The sequence below is a fragment of the Gekko japonicus genome, unplaced genomic scaffold (genome assembly GCF_001447785.1).
Source record: "Gekko japonicus isolate JY-2015 unplaced genomic scaffold, Gekko_japonicus_V1.1 scaffold2509, whole genome shotgun sequence".
Taxonomy (NCBI): domain Eukaryota; kingdom Metazoa; phylum Chordata; class Lepidosauria; order Squamata; family Gekkonidae; genus Gekko; species Gekko japonicus.
Window position 1 is genome coordinate 63,231 of NW_015172082.1, and position 9,879 is coordinate 73,109.

The 9,879-nt window shown below is 44.2% G+C and overlaps 1 protein-coding gene across 1 annotated transcript in view; it reads left to right on the forward strand.

Moving 5' to 3' along the window:
- ALKBH8 (alkB homolog 8, tRNA methyltransferase) overlaps positions 1-9,879 on the forward strand; it is an 85,431-nt gene that overhangs the window by 56,785 nt on the left and 18,767 nt on the right. The gene's annotated exons all lie outside the window — the stretch shown is intronic.

Here is a 9,879-nt window from a genome sequence, read left to right on the forward strand (position 1 = left end):
TACTTGTAAGTAGTGAGTTTTCCTGTTAATATTTAGCTGTGTCTATTTCTGAGCAGAATTTCTCCAGTTGGTCTTGAATATTGTTTGATGCCAGCGTGCTGATGATAACTGGTAATTTATATAGAACAGCCACTGTTTTCAGTCCATGGGTGTTCTTGTGTGTGTGTGTGTGTGTATAGATATTTATAGATATCTGATGGCCACACATGGCAATAATCTTCATATTGACTTTGCTTCCTGCATGGAATGGGGAAAGTGTAACACATGAAATCTCCCTCAGAGTCAATTGTGGTCTGTGAAGAAGTCGTCAGACTTTTTTTCAGCACATGTCTGGTCTTATATGGATAAAGATCAATTCTGACCCTTGATTCAGAGAAGCCCAAGTTGAGTGAAGCATTGGGCAATGAATGAAAATTGTAATAATGATGTCAATTTTATTTTATTTTATTTTTTATTTCATTTCATTTATACCCCACCCTCCCCGCACGCGGGGTATACTATCAACACTATCTTCAAGTTGGAATGTCCCCAAATCCCAAGGGGCTTATCAGCCCTATCCTTTTTATACTTGCTGTGTGGTATATCTTACTGTTTTGCTTTATAATAGTCTAATTGGGGATATGAATGGCCAAGATGGGCACCCTAAACTTTCCTGCTCCCCCTCACCACCCATCTTTTTAATCTGTTTTGTTCAACCAGTACAGCCAGTGTGTTGTGTTCAGAGTGTCAGCCAAGGATTGGGGGAGAGCCGAGGTTAAATTTTTCACTTGGTTATGAAATTTACGGGGTAATCTGGAGCCAGTCACTGTCTTTTACACTAACCTGTCTCATAGGGGTGAGGATAAAATGGAGGAGGAGGAAAACATGTATGTCCAACTGAGCTCTTGGGACGAAGGGCAGGATAAACATGTAACAGGAAGAATTCTGGAGTTCCTTGGTGAAGGAGAATGTCTTCCATAATTGGTTTCCTTTTAAAGTCTAGAAGCTCATAGAGTTTCCACTGGCCACAGTTGCCTACCTTCCATATTACCTCAGAACACTTGCCGGAAAACATGCAGATTAGTTGCTGGAGAATGTTGACTCTCCTATACTTGCATCAGGGTCCACTTTGTTGGAGAGTAATGAGAGAGACTTCTATGTCATATTTGTGAAACAGCTGTGGATTGATATATCTAGAACCCTTTGTGAAGCATAAGTCCTTCAGTCAAGGGTCCTTGATACAATTTGGTGTGGCTTGAGGGGCTTCATCTCTAGCCAGAACTAGGGCCTTGGAGTACATGTGTCTCTGTCCCGCTGATAGAAGCCAAGCATACTATATATGCCTGGTTTGGCCAGTCTTGACCATACTACCTGCCAATCTGGGACACGCTTGTTTTTTCTACACCAGAAGAGCACTTTGTGGAACACACTTTTCTTAGCTGGGTTCTAGCCTCAAGACGGGAGATGTCCTGGCATTATTCTACAACCCATCCCAACTTGTATTTCTCCTGTTCCTTAAAGTTCTTGTTCAGAGTGTGCCCTAAAATAAATTATTGCCTTGTGTCTTAACAGTATAAATTTTTTCCATTAGTGGCCTAGCCCAGTTTTGCTGACTGTGCCCCAGATCTATGCTAGCTTCATTGTCACATAATGGCAAAGCTACATGTAACAGTCTCAAGAAAATATGATTGCACAGATAGCAAATATAAAAAGTTCTTTGGTGTACAAATAGCTCTCCAGCTGTTTAATCATCGTGCACTACCTCAAAAAAAAAGTTATTGCGCTATTTAAAGTCTGGGGAAAGTACAATGATTCTAGAGCAAAATTGGCCAATTTCTATGTTTTTGTGGGTCATTCTCCTCTTGAGAAGTATATTGCCTCATAGTCACAATGACAATGTTCCCATGCGGACATTCAAACTCCATAATAAAGTCAGTGCTATCAAACAGTAAAGAGCTCTTTAGCTATAGACCACATACGCTGTGGAATTACATACAAAACTCAAAGCAAGTTCTGGACATTAAAGTGCTGAAGATCTCTCTCAGTTTCGGAAAACAATTTCAATTATCTTGCAAATGTAACTGGGAAAACTTACAAAAAACCCAACTCTAGTAGAATAGCACTCAGTTCCTCCATTTTTTAGCTCCTGGGAACATTAAAAGAGTTCTGCAGTGCTAAGGGACAGGAGCCTTCAGGAAGCCGCCAAAGAGTCATGCCTAAGAATGTGGAATTGTGTCTGGGAATAGTGCTTTGGACCTGAGAGGATAATGGTGCGGGTTCCCTTTAATGACTTTTTTCCTCAAACTGTATGTTGGGACCCAGAAGTATGTACCAACTCGTTTGCAGGTAGGCAGGAGGCTAGGAGAGAAGAACAGGGTGAGTTGGAAGAGGGGCTCTGAAAAACCCGATGGCAAATTTGGGGTTTCCTTTGCAGAGTGCGCAAAATGGCTGCTCGGTAAATATGAAGCATAAAATATAAACTTTTTTAGTGTTAATTTATGTGAGATTGCTATATTTTATTTTGGGAGTGGGACAGTTGCTTGGGGTTAATTTGCAACTAGGTGTGCCTGAAAACTTTGGTAAATTCAAAAGTGGGTCTCATTTCAGAAAATTTGAGAACCTCTGCTTTGATACAAATCGGTGGGGACAGGATAAACTATGAGACATTAGGAGAGGATTGGTAAGGAGTCCTTTTTCAGCCATTAAATCCTAATACTTATTACATCTTGAATAAAATCAGATTGATCTTTCAAGCTTACAGATGACAAGTTGAGCCTGTAGAGTTTCCAGCAATTCCTAGAACTATCCCATGTCACTTTTGGGTTTTTCCACCATATCAGGAGGCCTGGCAGCGAATTCAGGCTGAATAAAATTGCTGTGGAAGCTGGGCCAGATGGCCATCCCTGTTTTAGATGTTGTTTCTTTATCCCCTGTTGTTTCCATTCCTCCTTTGTTTCTGTATCCCCAGATCAGAGCTCTGGTTGAGCATTAGCAAAGACAGTGTTCAAGGGAAAGATGGTGATTTAAAAGATTATTGTCCTTCTCATGTGTGTATGTGGAAGGAGGGAGGTTTCTCCAGTTACTCCTTGAATCGCCTAGGTTATACAGATGCAGATAGTGGGCAGGTTATAAGGACTTCCTGGGTATTAGCTGAGTGAATTCTGTTGTCGGATAATACACCATTCTCTCGTTGCTCATCAGTCTTCTTGGAAATGGGTCAAATTGCAGATAGTTTTAAGTACCTGGCTTGTTCCTCATTTAGCAAATACAGAAAAAATATCTTTTTGGAAGATGATGATGATAGTTGGCATTTATATAATTTTTTCCAGTGTTGAAAGCATTTCAGGTAGAAGAGCGCAAGGACTTGTTCCCTGCTGCCCCGGAGGGCAAGACTAGTTCTCATGGGCTTCAGGTTCCAGGAGGGCAGATTTCAGTTGAACATTCAGGAAAACTTTCTAATGGTACAAATGGTCCAATAATGGAACCAAATATTGGGAGAGGGGCTTCTTCCTCACTGTAGGTTGTCAGAGACTGGACAGTCATGTATGTGAGGTGCTCCAGCTTTGGACTTCCTGCATTGAACCAGGTGATTGGAATAATTAAGTACTGTTAAGTCAGAACTGACTTAAGGCAGCCCTTCTTTGGGATTTTCAAGGCAAGAGACTAGCAGAAGTGGTTTGCCATTGCCTTCCTCTGCATAGCAACCCTGGTGGCCTCCCATCCAAATGCTAACCATGGCCAACCCTGCTTAGCTTCCAAGTTGTGACACTCTCAGGCTAGTCTGGGCTATTCAGGCTGCTATGGCAGCTGTAGCAGACAGCCTAAAACTGGAGGAGACAGCATTCCAACTCTGTGATGTTATGATTATCTTGTTATCCTTAACAATAGTTCTGTATAGAAAGCCAGCTGTTAGAGGTAGGGATTGGGAGAGGGTAGATTATCTAAATTTGCCTTGTGAATTTGTGGCAGAGGGAAGGTTTGAATCAGTGACCTCCTGGATCACAGATCATTCTCTTAGTCACTGCACTGTACCAGGAGACACAAGGATATTTTGATCACAATTTCCCTTCCATAAGTTTTTAAATTAACACATTGGCAGGAATCTAGTGTTACTTGGTCACCTGTGATGTGTAAAATTACTTCTAGGTGAGCCCCCACCTTCTATATTGACTTGTTTATTGAGAAACCCTTGAACATCTGCATGAAATTGCAGAGGATTCTGGGTCATGTTCATAGGGCTTACAGAGGCCTGTTGGTCTCCTTGTGTGAAATGAACATACCCTTGTGTGAAGTGAATACACCCAACACTGCAAGGAAAGGTGAATAGTATGTCCATATTGTCTTTCGGGAAAGCTTCACTGGTTCAGACTGGGGAAACACTGGTACACACTTTTAGACCAAGCAAAAGAACAAGCTATACTGACAATCCTAATTGGAGAGGCACAAGGGAGACATATTTTTGTTTACTTTTTCTTCGTCCCCTTGGCGGCCATCTGTCCTTATTAAGATTCTCAGATTCCTCTCTCTGGCGAACTCTTATTCAGGAACCGAAGTCTGCAATGTAGTTAACATCCCCAATGAACTAATAATTATTTCAAGCTACAGCATTCAGGGATAAACGTGCCTGCTTATAAATCAGTAGATTCCTTCTGGTTTAAAATAAATTGCTGGAAGCAGATGCATTATAATTCCAGACAGGGTTTTTAACAGCAACGTGTATTTTATAAGTGAATAGAAACAGCAGAGATAAACTTGTCTGCCAATTACAATGATAATAATAATAAACCTTTCAGTTTGAAAAATTCCCAGGTTTTTACAATGTTACCCAATAATCAGGGTAACAACTAGGATAGTTCAAGCATATATACAGAGAGGGGAAAAATACTGCTGAAATGCTGGTGGTTCTCTGCAGTGGAGAATAACAGTCGTGAGTACAGGGGAAGTTGTTTGCCAATAATCAGGGTAACAACTAGGATAGTTGCCCAAATATTTGAAACCTTTGGAGGGAGATTGTTCATAGCTTTGGAATAGGGTACCATCAATATGTTGATGACATCCTTCTATGCATGGCACTTTATCTAAGCCAGCAGTTTGCAGCCTTTTCAGTATGGTGACCCACAAGTCCAAATTTACTTGGTATGGTGACCCAGCCAGGGCTGGCTCAAAGTTTTTTGGTGTCCTAGACAAACTATGACCTTGGCACCCCTTTAGTTCAGTATTCCCATTTCTACAGTGACTAAGCAGATGTTTTTGAGAAACCAATGAATATCACACAAAGAGCACAGCTGCCCTCACTATGAATCTCAGTGTGAGTGGCAAATAAACAATTTTTTGCATTATTTTGCTGTCCCCTCTTTTGTCTTTTATGCTATCCTTAGACCTTCCCCCAGGAATTCCTAATGAGATGGAAGACCCATTTTAAGTCTGGTATAATTATGCCCCATGTCTTGTGTTTCTCACACTTGTAATTTGTGGTAGACCATTGTTTTCTCCAAAACAACATTTGCCTTCATGCCAAGCAAATACTATTTGACATTATTTGTTAAGTTCTCTGAAAGGAGACCGCACCAAGGAGATAAAACCAACACCTTTATTGTAGTTCCATAAACAACAATGTCCTTCAAGCAGCTGCCAGCAAGAACAAAGCTGAAACTGAAAACGAGGTGTGGACCGTAACCAGCCAATTTAAAGGGCTGAGCTCCAACACCACCACATATGGCAAGCCAAAGAGGCCAATACATTACATCCCTTCCCCCTAGCTGACATAGTCCTGCAGATACCATGGTTGGACTCTAACACGCTGTGGATGACCTTGGTTCTGCACTGGGGTTGATGTGACCTCTAGCTCATTCTGAAGTGCAGGGTCCAAAGCAACATGTTCTTGTACAGGTTCCTGAGCAGACGTTGACTCAACCATCCCCGGTGCTGGGACATCACTGGCACCTGCTTCACTAACACTTGCAGAGGGAAAGGATGATCCAGGCACACATCTCCTCATTTGGTCCACAGGTCAATGCAACACAAGACTGTCTGGTTTCTCTGTCCGATAGGATAATGGCCCCATAGCTTGCATCACAGTAACAAGGATCTATGCCGAATCAGAACCATAATTCCTGACATAGACAGGATCATCTGGAGCAAATGTGCGGACAGACCTTTGAACCCCACCCCATCATTTTGTTGATCCTCAGTTAGATTGGGGTCCATATGATCTAAAAGAGTTGTCAGCCACGTTCCAAAGAAGTAAGATTTATTTCCAAAGCATGGTTGATCATGAACATACAGAGAATTGTCCAGAATGACTACAATACACAGGGGCAGTATAATATAGGAACTTCAAACATGGTTAACCCAATGGGCTAAACTCCCTCGCAAGAGAGTTGATTAGAAAAGGCGCGAAGCAGCCTGAGAACTCCAACGGCTCATACCATAAACACAAGTTCAGTTCACACGGGGATCTAATTAAGCAAGGCAAGAAGACATAACACTCCATCGTCCACCTGTAGGAGAAGCTTGGCAGTTACAGCCGCATACCAGAAGAGAATAACACGGGGAGGGAGGGAAGAGGGACACATCCCAGAGAAATGGCAGCTCGCTGACAGGAGGTAACTCCCCCTACCCAGAAGTTCCTGTAATAAAATGACTGAGAGCATGTGCAGGGTGCCTTTATTTTAACAACTAATGATGCAATCCTATGCATGTTTAACCAGAAGTCACATGATAAGGGGCCCGAATATCCCCTTCTTCCACCCATTCGCGGTGCTGGGGACCGAAATCAACCCATTCCACAAGATACCACAGTTTACCACGTTTGAGCCGGGAATCAAGAATGCCAGAAATTTCATAATGTTCCTGGCCGTCCACCAAAACAGGAGGTGGTTGAACATTACTGTCCCTCCATTGACATTGACCAGTATCTTTTTTCAACAAACTGACATGGAATACAGAATGTAAAGATTGTAAGTTTTTAGGCAAAAGTACATCAACAGCCACACCATTCAACACTTTGCGAACCTTGAATGGACCAATGTATTTCCAACCCAGTTTTTTACTGGGACGTAACATTTTAATGTTTTTGTGGAAACATAAACCGAATCACCAGGTTTGATATCCCATTCTTTAGCCCTATGTTTATCAGCTTGCACTTTATATTTGTCTTTAGCCAAATCAAGAGTGTGACACAGTAGAGGCCAAGCTGATTGTAGAGACTGGCACCACGAGTCCGCATCAGAATGGGGTTTGGAGTCATCCCCCGACCTGTCAAGAAAAGGGAGAGGAGGGCTATCGTATCCAAATACAGCTTTAAAAGGAGACATACCAATGGAAGAATGAACCGTATTGTTATAACAATATTCTGCTAAGGGGAGCAAGTCACACCAATCAGATTGTTGATAGTTTGTGAAACAACGCAAATATTGTTCCAAGGTTTGATTAAGACGTTCTGTTTGTCCGTCAGTCTCGGGATGGTAAGCGCTGCTCAATCCCTGCTCCACCCCCATGAGAGACAACAATTCCCGCCAGAATTTAGAAACAAATTGGGTCCCCCTGTCTGAAATGACCTTGGCAGGCAAAAGATGGAGGCGGACCACGTTACCGAAGAAGGCTTTAGCCAAAGCCTGGGCAGTGGGCAAGCTAGGGAACGGTACAAAATGAGCTTGCTTAGAGAACAAATCAACCACAATCCAAATCACTGTTTTCCCTTTGCTGGGAGGCAAGTCAGTGATGAAATCCATAGAAACCACTTCCCATGGCCTGGAAGGGGTGGGGAGAGGATGAAGGAGTCCAGCCGGCTTCCCCCGTTGGGGCTTGGACAGTGCGCAGGTCTGACAAGAGCGTACGAACTCCAGAAGATCTTTGCGCATGTGTGGCCACCAGAACTGTCTGCGTAGGAGTTGGAGAGATTTGACGAAACACCAGTGGCCCGACAGTTTGGAGCCATGCGCAGAGTGCAGGATGTCCCTGCGAAGAGAAATTGGGACATAAAGCCGGTGGCTGGAGTAAACAAACCCCTCGGGGTCGCGCACACAGTCAGGAAAGGCACGAATCACAGTCTCATCCTCACTGGAGAAGGCAGAACGGTATTTAGCTTTCCAATCCCCCTCAGGAGGGGGGGGTGGACTTGCGGCCACCGAAGAACTCAGAGGCGTGGGAAGCTTCCTAGCCCCTCCCAGTTGCTTTGGAGTGAAAACTGAGTCAATAACTACCTCCGATTGGCTGTCGTGCTGAGGGAGGCGTGACAAAGCATCAGCCAGCGAGTTGGAAGACCCGGGAAAATGGTGGAGCGTGAACTGGAACTTAGCAAAGAAGTCAGCCCACCGGAGTTGTTTAGCATTAAGCATCCGAGGGGACTTTAAAGTCTCTAGGTTCTTGTGATCAGTCCAAACTTCGAAAGGAACCCTAGCCCCTTCTAACCAATGACGCCATGTCGACAGCGCCAATTTTATGGCCGACGCTTCCTTTTCCCAAATGGACCAGTGTCGTTCAGCATCAGTAAATTTACGGGACACATAAGCCAGAGGGTGCAGCTGGCCATCCTCACCCTGCTGGAGGATCGCCGCCCCCATAGCCACATCAGAAGCATCTGTTTGCACAATGAATTTTTTTGACTCATCAGGGTGAGCAAGGACTGGCTCAGACGTAAACATCGTTTTCAGTTTGCAAAAAGCTTTGTCGCATTCCGGAGACCATTTAAGGGGGGCCCCGGGTTTAGTAGCGTCAAAACCCTTCCCTTTAGTGTTCAACAAGTCAGTGAGAGGCAAGGCAATCTGAGCGAACCCTTTGATAAAGAATCTGTAAAAATTGGCAAATCCTAAGAACCCTTGAAGTTGGCGACGGGTCTTAGGGGGATCCCAGTCCAGAACAGCTTTAACCTTCTCCGGGTCCATTTCCAGCCCCCCTCCCGAGATGCGGTAGCCCAAAAAGTCGATGTGTGATTGGTGAAACGCACATTTAGAAAGCTTAACAAACAGTTTGTGATTAAGTAACGTCTTAAGGACCTTTCTGACCAGTTTGACATGAGAAGGAAGGTCCTGAGAGTACAGTAACACATCATCAAGGTAAATAACGACCCCTTTGAACAAGAACTCATGTAAGACCTCGTTAATTAAGTTCATGAAGACCCCAGGAGCCCCTTGAAGACCGAAGGGCATAACAAGGTACTCAAATTGGCCAAGGGGTGTGTTGAAAGCTGTCTTCCCCTCATCGCCCTCCCGGATGCGCACGCGGAAGTATGCATCCCGTAGATCAAGTTTGGAGAAGATTTTACCCTTAGTAGCTTCAGCAACAAGGTCTTTAATCAAGGGGAGGGGGTATGCATTGGTGGTAGATACCGCATTCAATCCCCTGTAATCCGTACATAAGCGTAGCCCCCCATCCTTCTTTTTCCGAAACAACACTGGAGCCGCAAAGGGAGAGGATGCCGGGCGGATGAAACCTCGCGCCAAATTCTTGTCAATGAACTTCCGCAGTTCAGCTTTCTCTGCGGGGCCCATTGCATAGATTTTCCCTTTCGGCAGTTTGCAGCCCGGAAGTAACTCAATGCTGCAATCGGAATTACGGTGGGGGGGCAGTTCATCGGCTTCAATTTCTCCAAACACCTCGGCTAAATCATGATATTCCGGGGGAAGGGAATGCAGCTCCTCTGGCGTTAGGACCCCGCAAGGGAATGTCATTGATGGAGCTGCACCCCACGTCTCCACCCATGAATGAGAAACACATTTCGGAGATACAAAGTCCACTTTCCCCTCATCCCATAAGATGTATGGGTTATGGGAAAACAACCAGGGAGCCCCCAACACTAAAGCAAACTGTGAGTCCGGTGTAACAATAAAAGGGCGTTCTTCCCAGTGGTCGTTTACTCCCAATCGCAAGGGCATGGACTCGTGTAAGCAGGGCTTCATT